We start from the raw sequence: 15,548 nt of genomic DNA, 5'->3' as shown, positions 1-15,548 counted from the left end.
CAGAAGATGGCACTGTTGCTATGAAATGTTGGGACATTTTTATTTTATTTTATTTCACTGTTTAGAATGCATCATTGAAAAGAAACAATAATAAAAAAATGTTTAAAGTATAAATATAGTATATCACATTACATATTGGTTTTAAAGAAATGTTTTAAATAAAAGGTATTAAAATGTATGAAAGATTTAATGAACCAGTGATTTTAAATAAAAAATGAATTGTTTTATCATTAATTATTAATGAATTAGGTGGAACTTGATTTGCTCAATGAATTTGAAATAAAAGGTTTTTATTGGGTTTCATTTAGAGAAATTGTATAAAAGACAAATGAAATGAAATGTTTTTTATCTGATGAAGTCCATGTTATAGGGACGAAAACGCAGGTGTAATTGAAGGCGTTCATAACGGTTTTGTACTACGTGTTTGGTGTGTGGAAACAAATAAAAGTAGTGGTAGTACTTTTTCTCCTTGGTTCTCTTTTTGTTTGTTCATCAGTCGAGTGGAGAGATTTCGCTTGTGGATTATTTTGTTGGTCTAGATAACATACCTGTGGAAGCATGGAAGTGTTTAGGTGAAACGGCAGTGGAGTTTTTAACTAGATTGTTTAATAAAATCTTGGAAAGTAAGAGGATGCCTGGGGAATGGAGAAAAAGTGTTTTGGTACAGATTTTTAAGAATAAGGGTGATGTGCAGAGCTGTAGTAACTACAGAGGAATTAAACTGATCAGTCACAGCATGAAGTTATGGGAAACAGTAGTGGAAGCTAGGTTAAAAAGGGAGGTGATGATTAGGGATCAGCAGTATGGTTTCATGTCAGGAAAGGGCACTACAGATGCGATGTTTGCTCTGAGAGTGTTGCTAGAGAAGTACAGAGAAGGCAGAAGGAGTTACATTGTGTCTTTGTGGATTTAGAGAAAACATATGACAGGGTGCCTAGAGAGGAGAGTTGTGGTATTGTATGAGGAAGTCAGGAATGTCAGAGAAGTATGTAAGAGTGGTACAGGATATGTACGAGGGTAGTGTGACAGTGGTGAGGTCTGCGGTGGGAGTGACGGATGCATTTAAGGTGGAGGTGGTATTACATCAAGGATCATCTCTGAGCCCTTTCTTATTTGCAATGGTGATGGATAGGTTGACAGACGAGATCAGACAGGAGTCCCCGTGGACTATGATGTTTGCAGATGACATTGTGATCTGTAGTGAGAGTAGGGAAGAGGTGGAGAAGACCATGGAGAGGTGGAGCTATGGTCTAGAGAGAAGAGGAATGAAGGTCAGCAGGACTAAGACAGACTATATGTGTGTGAATGAGAGGGAGGATAGAGGAATGGTGAGGATGTAGGGAGTAGAGGTGGCGAAGGTGTATGAGTTTAAATACTTGGGAACAACAGTTCAGAGTAATGGTTAGTGTGGATGAGAGGTGAAGAAGAGAGTACAGGCAGGATGGAGTGGGTGGAGAAGAGTGTCAGGAGTGATTTGTGACAGTCGAGTACCAGTAAGAGTGAAAGGGAAGGTCTACAAGAGGGTAGTGAGACCAGCTATGTTATAATGGGTTGGAGACAGTGGCATTGACAAAACGGCAGGAGTCAGAGCTGGACGTGGCAGAGTTAAAGATGTTAAGATTTGCACTGGGTGTGACGAGGGTGGACAGGATTAGGAATAAGTATATTAGAGGGTCAGCCCAGGTTGGAAGGTTTGGAGACAAAGCCAGAGAGGCAAGATTACTTTAGTTTGGACATGTGCTGAGGAGGGATGCAGAGTATATTGGGGAAAAAGATGCTAAGGATGAAGCTGCCAGGTAACAGGAAAAGAGGAAGGCCTAAGATAAGGTTTATGGATGTGGTGACAGAGGACATGCAGGTGGTTGGTGTGACAGAGCAAGATGCAGAGGACAGGAAGAAATGGAAACAGATGATTCACTATGGCGACCCCTAACGGGAGCAGCCGAAAGAAGAAGAAGAAAAAGCTTATATGACTAATTTAATTTGATTTGATTCTTCCAGTTGGTTTTAAATACTATGTTAAATCAATTTTAAATGTAAAAACAATGCACTAGCCCAAACACCTTGCTCTTCATAAAAGACACACAGGTTTTAAGTTCCAGATACTGGATCGCATGGGTGATCTTGAATGAGACATCCTGAATATGCTGGAGAAACAGGAACTCATGTGGCAATTAAAGCTGAACTCTTTTAGGAAGCCTAGACTAAACTACTATTGTTTACTTAAAAGTGTACTGGAATTTCAAAAATTGCCACATTGTTTACATGACTAATTTGATTTGATTTGATTCTTCCAGCTGGTTTTAAATACCATGTTAAATCAGTTTTAATCTAATGTTATATATATATATAATATATATTTTGTTTCCATCATCATACATTCTTTTACTTGTTCCTTTTCCCACTTCATTCAAAATGAGGTGTAATACCAATAATAACTAATTATATATTAATATTTTTGTAGATAGTTTTTAGGGTTTTTGTACACAGACCTGAAGAAGTCTAGAAGGACGAAAGCAATCTTTGTCAACAATAGGTTATGGAAATGGAATATGATTTTTACAACTGATTTTTTGCATGCAAAGTGTATATGTACATATTTATATATATTTTTAGATTGCCAAATGGTGCAAGGTTTATATATTTCCAACCATGTAATATATTATCTTGTATAAAATTGCAGACTTAATAATCTGGTTAAATAAGTGGTACCACATCATTATTAATTTTATTTAAAGTACATAAGGGTTATATTATTATGACAGCTACTAAGCAGGGCAGGACCAGCTCAAATGTCACACTGATGGGGGAAGGGATGTGAATTTAACATGTATACCAATAACACTTTGTTTTACAGCACAATAAACCACTCCCTTGCCTGATAAAAAGTATATGTGGTTAGAAAGCTTGTGAGGAAGCTATTACTTTGTTATTTTTGTTTTACTTGGATTGCTTGTCTGTGTACTTAATAAAGGATTTTCTACTGGAAACAGACTTCCTACCCTGCTTGGATTACTTTCAAATGCTTAGTTATTCTGTACAATATTTCAAATTATATATTTTTTGTTTTTTGACTTAGGATGAGTTTAAGTTCACTATTTCTACTACTATTATCTGATCTGATTAATAAACAGTGATTAACTAGATATGTCTTCCACACAGAGAAGTCTCTTACACTGTTTTTTTTTTAATATTTATATTTTCATTCTTTAAACTATCGAGATAGAAATGCATCACTAAAATTTAATTAGCAAAATGTAATAAGAAGTCTCTAAATTAACTAGGTAGATATTAAAGATGCTACTCCTCACACTGGTTAGGAGGGAGCTGTTCTACAGAAAAAATGATGACAGTTTTCTGCCATTTACACAGAACTACAGGTCTGATAATGAATAAACCAGAATGAGTTTAACAAAAAAAGAAAGAAAGAAAAATAAAAGTATAAACATAGGGTGCAACAGATTAAAAACAATATACATATATACACACACACACATATATATGGATCTACTTCACTTACCCAAAAAAACACCAACATTCACTTCATAGAAACAAATACACAGACAATCCAGAAGACTGACATCCAGTACACCAACATTCAGACCCGAGGTAAGTAACCACTTGGCCGTCCCGAAAAAGAAAAAAGAAAAAAAACTAAACCCACACCCCCCCTAACTAAATATACCAACTCCAAGATCGCACTACCATGGGGGTAAGGGGCAAAGTTCAACAGGATGGCCAAGTGGTTACTTACCTCGGATCGGAATGTCGGTGTTCCGGATGTCGGTCTTCTGGTTTGTATTTGTCTCGGTGATGAGAATGTCAGTGATGTGGTTTTTCAGGTAAGTAAAGTAGACCTAGATATATATATATATATATATATATATATATATACACACACACACACACATACATATATATATTTTATATATATATATGCTACATATTTTTATATGGCTTTAAAATTTCTGCTTCACTGACTGAACCCTAATAAGGTGATTCTACACTACAACCTTCACTCACATTGAATAAATACTGTCAAAATGGAGGTGCCCGGTTCTCATCTGTGGAAACATTTGCCACTTGTGCCAGAGTGGGATGACTGTGATCTGCATATGACCACCTATAATTTCAGGATATTTTAGAAAAAGTATTAAAACCAGCACAGATCATTCATGTACCAAGTATATTTATACACTATATAATCATGTTGCTTAAATTTAGAAATCTTTATGTATAACTCTTTTGAACATATGTAAAAGGTTTTACAATGACTCTGATCTGCTTCCAGCCTTCTTTGCACTTTTCAGCTTTCAGCACCAAAGACAACAGAAAAGCATATTGTCAATCCGATTCCAAACTGGCTTGCTGAATAAAAAAAGCAATGTGAAATCTGTAATGATTATTGTGACCCCCCTCCCACTCCAAAATTTCTACAGTTTTCAATATGACAGACCACACATAATCTGCTTGACATAAGGCCCATAACCAGCATGTTTTATAACAAAGACTGTTGCACTAATGCATACAAAAAGTCATTGTACAGGTAAAGGTGTTCTCCTGATCAGAGCAATTTCACAGGAGGCAAGTTATCTAATGAAAGCATATCATAAAAAGCAAGGATGAAAAAGACGAAAAATGATAAGTGTGTCATTAATATTATCTGTGGGGAATACCAGATGCAAAGAAGGACTGATCAATAAGGTAGCCCGCTATAATTCTATCTGACATCAGAATACCAGGGCTGATAAACAATGTCTGATATACAATGGTACTGGTATGATTCCTATGAAGCTTGCTAGTAGGCAATGTGCTAAACCAATTCAGATGTCACTTAGTGGGATAAGTTTATTCGGGCAGCAAGCAGTATAATATGTTGGTTCAGAATTAACAGGTCACCTTAAGAGCTGCAATTGCCATGTGATTGGTTTTAATTAAGGATGGCAGCATCGGGGTATTGATGATACAGGTATGGAATCAATCTGGGATATCAGATCTGCTGTAGACTTGGAGATGTAATATATGTGGCTACAGCTGTTTTCACTTTCACATATGGAAAGGCAAAGGTGATAGCCATACACACAGCACAGTCCTTTTTCATTTTTTTCACGGTTTCCATTTTTTGTAAATAACATTCTCCTCTTGACATTTCACTTTTCCAATATACTGAATGCAACTAACTTACATCTGTATCTTGCAGTATTACAGTGGATATAAAATACACGCCCCTGTTAAAATGCCAGGTTTTTGTGATATAAAAAATGACACCACAATAAGTCATTTCAAAACCTTTTCCACCTTTAATGTGACCTATAACCTGTACAATTCAATTGAAAAACAAATCTGTTAGGGGAAAAAATATAAAAAATAAAAAACATACAATAAGCTGGTTGCATACGTGTGCACACCCTTAAACTAATACTTTGTTGAAGCACCTTTTGATTTAATTACAACCTTCAGTTTTCTTGGGTACACACCTGCCATCAATTAAAGAGACTCTGATTGACCCCAAATAAAGTTCAGCTGTCCTGGTAGGATTTTCCTGACATGTACTCAGTTGCCTGCTACAGCAAAAGCCATGGTTTGCAGACAGCTTACAAAGCATCAAAGAGATCTCATTGCTGAAAAGTATCAGTCATGAGAAGGGTACAAAAAAATTTCCACAGCATTGGATATACCATGGAACACAGTGAAGACAGTCATCAAAAAGTGGAGAAAATATGGGACAACAGTGACGTTGTAAAGAACTGGATGTACCTGCAAATTTGATGAAAAGACAAGATGAAAACTGGTCAGAGAAGCTGTGAAGAGACCTACAGCAACAGTGGAGCTGCATGAATTTCTGGCAAGTACTGGTTGTGTACTAAATGTGACAACAATCTCCCATATTCTCCATATGTCTGAGCTATGGGGTAGCGTTGCAAGATGGAAGCCTTTTCTTACACAGAAAACATCCAGGCCCAGCTAAAATTTGCAAAACAATACATCAAGTCTCCCAAAAACATGTGGCAAAATGTGTTATGGTCTGATGAGACCAAGGTTGAACTTTTTGGCTACAATTCCAAAAGGTATGTTTGGTATAAAAACAATACTTCGCATCACCAAAAGAACACCATCCCCACAGTGAAGCATGGTGGTGGCAGTATCATGCTTTGAGTTGCTTTTCTTCAGCTGGAACTGGGGCTTTAGTTAAGGTGCAGGGAATTATACCAGTCATTTTTGGCCCAAAACCTTCAGGTGTCTGCTAGAAAGCTGAAGATGAAGAGGAATTTCACCTTTCAACATGACATTGACTACAAGCACGCATCCAAATCAACAAAATAATGGCTTCACCAGAAGAACATTAAAGTTTTGGAATGGCTCAGCCAGAGCCCAGACCTAAATCCAATAGGAAACTGTGGGGTAACCTGAAGAGGGCTGTGCACAAGAGATGCCCTTGCAATCTGACAGATTTGGAGCACTTTTGCAAGGAACTGTGTGCAAATATTGCCAAGTCAAGATGTGCCATGCTGATAGACTCCAACCCAAGAAGACTGAATGTTGTAATTAAATCAAAAGGTGCTTCAACAAAGTATTAGTTTAAGGGTATGCACACCTATATAACCAGCTTATTGTATGTTTTTTATTTTTTATATTTTTTCCCTAACAGATTTGTTTTTCAATTGAATTGTACAGGTTTAGGTTATAGGTCACATTAAAGGTGGGAAAAGTTTTGACATTATGTATTGTGGTCTCATTTCTTTATATCACAAAAACCTGGCATCTTAACAGGGGTGTGTAAACTTTTTATATCCACTGTATTTGTCATAGTTAGTATATTCTATTGTTACAGACTCCAACAAAAATGCATTTATACAGTGCTGCAGAAGGAATGGTTGCCTTACCACAGTCATGACATTCAGGTATGCAACCAAGATTTCCATATATCCATGTCTCTGTTACTGGTTACTCCCTCCAAAGTGTTGCTGGTTTGGTGTGTTGTTCCTATGCTTGTACTCATTGCTTTGTGTTCTTTAGAAAAATAATTACTTTGGCGGCAACCACATCCTACTTAGCCTCCTTAAACATGGCCTCACTGCTTTCCTAACAAATGTAAACCCCATACACTAACCCAATTTCAAAACCAATGATCATGCTCTAACTGAGTTTGTCATAACTAATAACCCCACATTTACTTCCCCTGTTAATACTCTTTCTCCTAAACTTAGTAATCCTTCTCCAGTCATTTTCACTGTAACTACACTCCACAAAAAACACCTACAATGCTAATTTTCTTCCACCCAAAGAAGGAACAAAGAATGCACACACTAAAATCAGTCCTCCAGTTCACTGTCTGTCCTCCAGTTTTATTCTCCACTGACCTTTACTTGGCATACAAGAAGAACCCCCCCCCCCCATCGGATATATAGACTATAAGACTAATTAAAAATTAGAAGTTATGTACTCACCATAACGTTCCATCTGAGTAGGTAGTTCATTTGTCTGCAACCTGTGGGTTACGGATCCAATATCGGATCCGAGCCGGCAACTTGTTTCAAGCTAATGGATCCCGAGCTCCTAGCTCCTCCCTTCACCCATAATCCCCTGCTAACCCTCCATGACTTCAGATCGAGTTTGCCTCTCCATATATATCCAACAAAGGATATCTAAAAAAAACTAATAGATCCAAAGAAGGTCAGGGGGAAGGAGGGGGGGATGGTTGCAGACAAATGAACTACCTACTCAGATGGAACGTTATGGTGAGTACATAACTTCTAAATCTGAAGTAGGATTGTTCATTTGTCAGCAACCTGTGGGACAGAGTCCCCAGCTACCTGCACCCTGGGTGGCCATCATGGAAGGATATTACGAAGCACCGCAGAGCCAAAGGATGCTCTCCCTCTAGAAAGCAGGTCTAGCTTGTAGTGGTTGATAAAGGTATGAGATGAAGCCCAAGTGGCTGCAGAACAAATATCATCCAAAGGAACTCTAGACTTGAAAGCCGCAGAGGTAGAAATGGAGTGAGTGGAATGAGCACAAACTCCTTCTGGTGCGGGTCTACCTGAGGCTTGATGAGCTAGTATTATACATTGGGAAATCCAGCGAGATAAAGATACTTTAGAGATAGCTTTCCCCAAGTTAAATTTGGCAAAGGAAATGAACAGCTGGTTGGATTGTCTATGGCCAGCCGTCCTATGAGTATAAAAACGAAGCTGCCTATGAACATCCAATGAGTGCAGCTTGTATTCACCCTTATTTTGATATTTAGGGAAGAAAACCAGTAAATTTATGGATTGGTTTATGTTGGTTTCTGATGCTATCTTGGGAAGAAAGGAGGGATTGATCCTGAGGTACACTCTATCAGGGTGAAAAATCAGGTATGCAGGCTTCACGGAAAGAGCCTGAAGTTCCGACACTCTTTTCGTTGAAGTAATGGCTACAAGGAATGCTGTTTTCCATGACAAGAATTTGAGATCCACTGAAGCAGCGGGTTCAAAGGGTGGAGCAGTCAAGGCTTGAAGAACCAAAGTAAGATCCCATGGGGGTACAACTTCTTTTACAGGAGGTCTAAGTAAAAAGATACCCTTGAGAAAGGTTTTACACAATTTGGCTGACATCAAGGGTCCTGTATCATGTCCCACATGACAATAAGAAATGGCTGCCAATTGCACTTTGACAGTTGAACAACTATCGCCTTCTTGAAAGAGTTCAGTTAGGAAATCTAAAATGGATGGAAGAGGAGCCGTAAAGGGATCTAGATCGCGGCGCTCCGCCCAGATGGAAAAACATTTCTATTTGTTGTGATACACTTTCCCGGTGGAGGGCTTATGTGCTGCCACGAGGATGGCTTTGACTGGTGAAGAGATACCGGGAGTCCTAATTAGGAGTGGAATTGGAGCAACCAAGCTGTCAGTTTCAGATTGTCCAGGTTTGGAGTTGGCAAGTCCAATGGATGGGAGATGAGATCCGGAATGGGATCTAGAATCGAAGGATGATTCACAAAGTGCGACCACAGGTAAGGGAACCAAATTTGTCGAGGCCAGAATGGGGCAATGAGAATCATCTTGCTCCCCAACCGCGAGGCTTTCTGTAAGAGTTGTATCATCATTGGAAGAGGAGGTTAGGCATAGAGTAGACCGGGTGGCCAAGCATGCACCAGAGCATCTCTTGGAGATTCCCCTGGTGGGGGGATTAGAGCGAAGAAATTGTTGCATTTGGCGTTTGAGGGAGATGCAAAAAGATCGCAGCAGGGTTGCCCCCATGTTGCGAATATCTGCTTCGCTACTAGAGGATTGAGAGACCACTCGTAAGGGGTAAGAAGGGTGCGGCTGAGCTTGTCCACTAGGATGTTGGTCCTCCCTGGAATGTGCGCTGCAATCAGAAAGCGGTTAGTGGAGATCGCCCATTCCCACACTCTCATGGCTTCGCGACAAAGAGGATAAGATCTGGTTCCCCCCCTGTTTGTTGATATACCAGACCACTGACATGTTTTCCGAGTGAATTGCAATCGTTCCTGCGGGGAGGAGGCTCTGAAGTGCTTGCAACGCCAACAGCACCGCTCTCATCTCCAGAACGTTGATATGCAGGGAGGTCTCTGTATCGTTCCACATGCCTTGAACTGTCCTGCCTGAGTAATGCCCCCCCACCCGAGGCGAGAAGTGTCCATGGTCACAGTGGCGATAGGGGGAGAGGTGCAGAAGGGACGGCCCGTATGGAAGTTCGATGTTTGGAGCCACCATAGTAGTGCCCTTCTGCAAGCCTTGCTGATAGCAATGGGATGGTGGAGAGGAAGGGATAGGAAGGACCATTGCACTAACAGAGTCCATTGCAGGACTCGCATGTTCAAAAGGGCGCAAGGAAGGAGTGTAATCGCTGCTGCCATGGAGCCTAGTGCCCTCAGGATCAATTCCACTGGTGAAGCCTCTGAATGAAGGATAGCCCGCACATGAAGTTGTAGAGTTCTGATTCTCTCGGCAGTCAGGAAGGCTCGCAAATCTCTGGTGTTTATTCTGGCTCCTATGAATTCTATGATCTGTGTTGGAGCCAGTAGAGATTTGCCGACATTGATAGTAATGCCTAGTTGTGGGGCTAGATGGAGAAAGAAGTCTCTGGCCGAGCCAAGTAGATGCCTTGTTGGTGCGGTCAGGAGCCAGTCGTCCAGGTACGGGAAGACCTGAATTCCCTGGAGTCTCAGGTGGGCCACAATCACTGCTAACACTTTGGTGAACACCCTGGGGGCTGTGGTGAGGCCAAAGGGAAGGACCCTGAACTGGTAGTGACTGGCTCCCAGCCGGAAGCAAAGGAACCTCCTGGATCATTTGTCCATTAAGATGTGGTAATACGCATCCTTGAGGTCTATAGAGCACATCCAATCATTCTCCCTCAAAAGGGGGAGGATAGATTGAAGAGTGACCATTCAGAATTTTTCCTTGGTTACTGACAGGTTCAAGCGGGAAAGGTCTAGGATGGGTCTCAGGTCCCCCGTCTTTTTTGGCATCAAAAAGAACCTGGAGTAGATCCCTAATCCGAGCTGGTCTTGGGGGATGGGCTGGATGGCTCTTTTTCTTAGCAGCTGCTGTATTTCTGCAGCTGCGGCTTCCCTGTGATCGGGTGGTACATCGGGGAGGTTCTTGGATTGGGGGACATGGAGAATTGGTATTTTGTACCCTCTGGATATGATGCAAAGCACCCAGCGGTCTGTTGTGATGGACTCCCATGCCGCTAGATGTTTCGAAAAACGCCCCCCGACTGCCTCCAGAGTGGAGCAGCCGGGCAACCCCTCAGGGCTGCTGTGCAGGCCGCTCAGAAAAAGGTTCTCTGGACCCGAAATTTCTCAGAGCCCCTCTGCCCCTGGGGCGACGTCCTCCCTGTCCACCTCTGCCACGGTAGGACTGGTTGTCCGGAGCTGGTTGGGAATGTTGTGATTTCCGGAACCACATCTTCTTCTGACCCTTTTGGTTCCTTGAAAAGGACCGCTGGGGAGCAGAAAAGCGGACTCCGACGGCAGGCAACGTCTTCCTGTCCTTCTCACTCTGGACAAGTGTCTCGCGAACTATTTTGCCAAAAAGGGCAGAACTATCAAAGGGGGCGTTTGCGAAGGACGCTTTAAAGGGCTCCGTAAAGTCGCAATGACGGAGCCAGGCCTGACGTCTCATGACTAGGCCAGCTCCGCTGGCCCTAGCGGCTCCCTCTGTGGCGTGGGACAATAGCCGCATAGAGGTGTTTGAAATAGATCTCAGAGTGGCCATTCGGGTGGAGTACAAATGTTTATCCTCCTCCGACATGGACTCCAGGGGGGATGCAGCGTATTCTTTGATAAGATCCCGCTGCATCCTGATGACATGTGCCATATAGTTCAGGGATCTTACGGAGAAGGTCGCTGAACTAAAGACTCGCTTCCCTAAGCGATCCATCAAACGGGACTCTTTGCTCGGTGGATGGACTGAGGGACTCTCCTGAGCCAATTCCCTCATTGTGGCTGCCGCCGTCAACATGGCATCTACAGGGGGGCCCTTACTCCAATGTGACCGGTCAGAGGGGGGGCTAAGAATCCTATCCGGTCGCTTCAGTACTGGCTCCATGGTGTCCGGATCCTTCCATGCCCTGGTGGTAATAAGGTCCACCAGGGGATCAGCTGGAGGGGACACCCAGGAGGTAGACGGGCCTGCCTCGAATGCCTCCAGAAACACGGACTCGTCAGAGGAAGACTTGGGGGCAGACCACCCACCTCTGATTCTCAGCATCTCCATGATGTCGGAACTCTGCTAAAGTCCACAAGGCTGTATTTTTATTTCTGAAGTATTCCAAAAGTCACAGATAAAATCACACAAGCGCTTTCGCTCAGGCAATCCTGAGCTTTATCAAGTGAAAACAAATTGCAGTGTGCAGTAACCTCCATTAAATAGCCTGGCAATTATACAATTAATTAATTAGTAAATCTAGTACTAAGGTGTGGTGCTTTAGAGTTGGGTGTTAAAAAATTTAGTCATTATATCAACTCAAAAAATGTTTGCAATAACATATGCACTTAAAAATGACTAACCATAAAAAACATTTTAAAATGCCAGTTTCCTAGGTTTCAGAACATAAAAGTCTGAAGTCTGATTGGGGTTGTAGATTGTTAAAGAATATGCTTAAAGATGTGTTTAGATTGTCAGTGAATTGTTAAAAATTTTTTCATTATTACTTTACACTGATAAAAACATGCAATTAAATATCGTGAGATATTTTAATGCCCATCCATATAACATTTCATATAGAATTTGATTTATTAGTCGGAATCCTATAACCGTGGATGTTCAATAATTTAATATGCTGTGTGGGGATGCTGTGGTATGAAGGGGGTCAAGTGTGAGAGTTATAACCTAGCCCTCCTAAGCTTGAGGACTGGTTTAATGCTGATCATCCCATTCAGACCTGGTGGCTTCCCTGCATTCAGTCTCAACTGCCATAATAGTTCACGGTAGCCCAAGGTGGATTCCCAGTCACCACCTCTTGCATCTGGCTCAACCTGTTCCAGAACTAGAAACTGGATTTTGGGTTCTGGGCAGGAGAGTGAGTGTTTGTAGAAGGCGTTGGTTTCCTTCTTCCTGGTCATGTCATAAAGATGCTCGTGAATCGTTTTCTTAATTCCCTCTCAGTTTTGCCCACATAGAAACTTTGACAGTTGGTGCACATCCCCAAGTATCGACCCCTCTAGAGGCACAGGTGTAAAATCCAGTGGGGTGTATCTTGTAGTTCCTAGAGGAGGTATGGTGCTGTTTCTTTGGATATGGCATGACATTGGGCACAGGCACCACATTTGAATGTGCCCAGCCTTGGTTGTTTTACCTTCATCTTTTTTCTTTGATTTCTTTCAAATAATTCCTTTAAATTAGCCCCTCTTTTACGAACAAAACTGGGTTTAGGCGGTATGTAGTCCTTTAGTTCTTCAAAGAGGGTTAAAACCAGCCAGTGATGTAAGATTGTTTCTTCCAATTCATAGGAATTTGATGAGTATGTGTGTGCAAAACTGTTAGTGTGAACAGTATCCTTGTTTTGTGTATTGTTGGTCACTGGTACAAACCCCCCCCCTAGTATTGGTTTGTAGAGGGAATGTCGTGCAGATTTTACCTCTGCTGCTAGAGTTAGAAATAGTTCCAGAGGGTAACCTCTCTCCAAGAAAAGGTTTTTCAAAATTCCACCTCAGAATCAAAATCTTTCTCCGTACTGCATATTCTACTTGCTCTGATGAGCTGCCCCTTAATGATCCCCCTCTTTTGATATGGTGGGTGGGCACTTTCAAAGTGTAGCAAGGAGTTAGAAAATGTTGCCTTGATGTAGTTTGGAATGGAAAGTTTTCTGATTGTAGTCCTTGTAAAGAGTGATGTCCAGATAATGAAGTTCGTGCTGATCCACTGTGTGTGTGAATTGTAGGAAATTCGTTGTTGAATTGATGTGTGTAAGGAATTCAGATAGGTTCCCTTCAGAGCCAGACCATAAAATACAGATGTCATCCAAATAACGTCTGTAGAAAAGGATGTGATCTTTCCATGGGGGTATTAAAATGAATGTATGCTCCCACATGTGCAATACTACATTTGCGTAGAAGGATGCACAAGATGCCCCCATGGCAACCCCCTTGCGTTGCCGGTATAATTCACCATTAAAATCTTTGGGATACCTAAAACCCACAAAGGAATAAATCCACTACAATTCAGGCCGATTGTATCAGGAGCAGGTGGAGTGACTGAGCCCCTGGGAAAATTTATTGATTACATGACCAAAGAATACACGTCTTTATTGTCCCATGTCTGCAAGGATTCTTGGCACTTCCTCCGGGACATTCCCACCTCTTGCTACTCCCCAGACACCTTAATGGTCACAGTGGACATCAAAGATCTGTTTTCCAGCATCCCTCATCAAAAAGGTTTGGAATGGTTTGCCCAATTTCTAGGCCAGAAGACAACCCTTAGTAACAAAATGTCCAACTTGCTTACCGAAATGATGGAGATGGTTTTGTCCAACAACTTCATCTTTTTTAATGGTGAATTATACCGGCAACACAAGGGGGTTGCCATGGGGGCATCTTCTGCAGCCTTCTACGCAAATGTAGTATTGCACATGTGGGAGCATACATTCGTTTAATACCCCATGGAAAGATCACATCCTTTTCTACAGACGTTATTTGGATAACATCTGTATTTTATGGTCTGGCTCTGAAGGAACCTAACTGAATTCCTTATACTCATCAAATCAACAAGAATTTCCAACAATTTACTCACACTGTGGATCAGCGAACTTCATTATCTGGACATCACTCTTTACAAGGACTACAATCAGAAAACTTTCCATTCCAAACTACATCGCAAGGCAACATTTTCTAACTCCTTGCTACACTTTGAAAGTGCCCACCCACCATATCAAAAGAGGGGATCATCAAGGGGCAGCTCATCAGAGCAAGTAGAATATGCAGTCTGGAGAAAGATTTTGATTCTGAGGTGGAATTTTGAAAACCTTTTCTTGGAGAGAGGTTACCCTCTGGAACTATTTCTAACTCTAGCAGCAGAGGTAAAATCTGCACGACATTCCCTCTACAAACCAATACTAGGGGGGGGGTTTGTACCAGTGACCAACAATACACAAAACAAGGATACTGTTCACACTAACAGTTTTGCACACACATACTCATCAAATTCCTATGAATTGGAAGAAACAATCTTACATCACTGGCGGTTTTAACCCTCTTTGAAGAACTAAAGGACTACATACGCCTAAACCCAGTTTTGTTCGTAAAAGAGGGCTAATTTAAAGGAATTATTTGAAAGAAATCAAAGAAAAAGATGAAGGTAAAACAACCAAGGCTGGGCACATTCAAATGTGGTGCCTGTGCCCAATGTCATGCCATATCCAAAGAAACAGCACCATACCTCCCGTCTAGGAACTACAAGATACACCCCACTGGATTTTACACCTGTGCCTCTAGAGGGTCGTACTTGGGGATGTGCACCAACTGTCAAAGTTTCTATGTGGGCAAAACTGAGAGGGAATTAAGAAAACGTATCTCTGAGCATCTTTATGACATGACCAGGAAGAAGGAAACCAACGCCTTCTACAAACACTCACTCTCCTGCCCAGAACCCAAAATCCAGTTTCTAGTTCTGGAACAGGTTGAGCCAGATGCAAGAGGTGGTGACTGGGAATCCACCTTGGGCTACCGTGAACTATTATGGCAGTTGAGACTGAATGCAGGGAAGCCACCAGGTCTGAATGGGATGATCAGCATTAAACCAGTCCTCAAGCTTAGGAGGGCTAGGTTATAACTCTCACTTGACCCCTTCATACCACAGCATCCCCACAGCATATTAAATTATTGAACATCCACGGTTATAGGATTCCGACTAATAAATCAAATTCTATATGAAATGTTATATGGATGGGCATTAAAAATATCTCATGCATATTTTATTGCATGTTTTTATCAGTGTAAAGTAATAAGGAAAAAATATTTTAACAATTCACTGACAATCTAAACACATCTTTAAGCATATTCTTTAACAATCTACAACCCCAATCAGACTTCAGACTTT

The sequence above is a fragment of the Protopterus annectens genome, chromosome 7.part0 (assembly GCF_019279795.1).
Source record: "Protopterus annectens isolate FY-2018-M chromosome 7.part0, PAN1.0, whole genome shotgun sequence".
In the NCBI taxonomy this organism is placed as follows: Eukaryota; Metazoa; Chordata; order Ceratodontiformes; family Protopteridae; genus Protopterus; species Protopterus annectens.
This window is presented reverse-complemented; position numbering follows the sequence as displayed.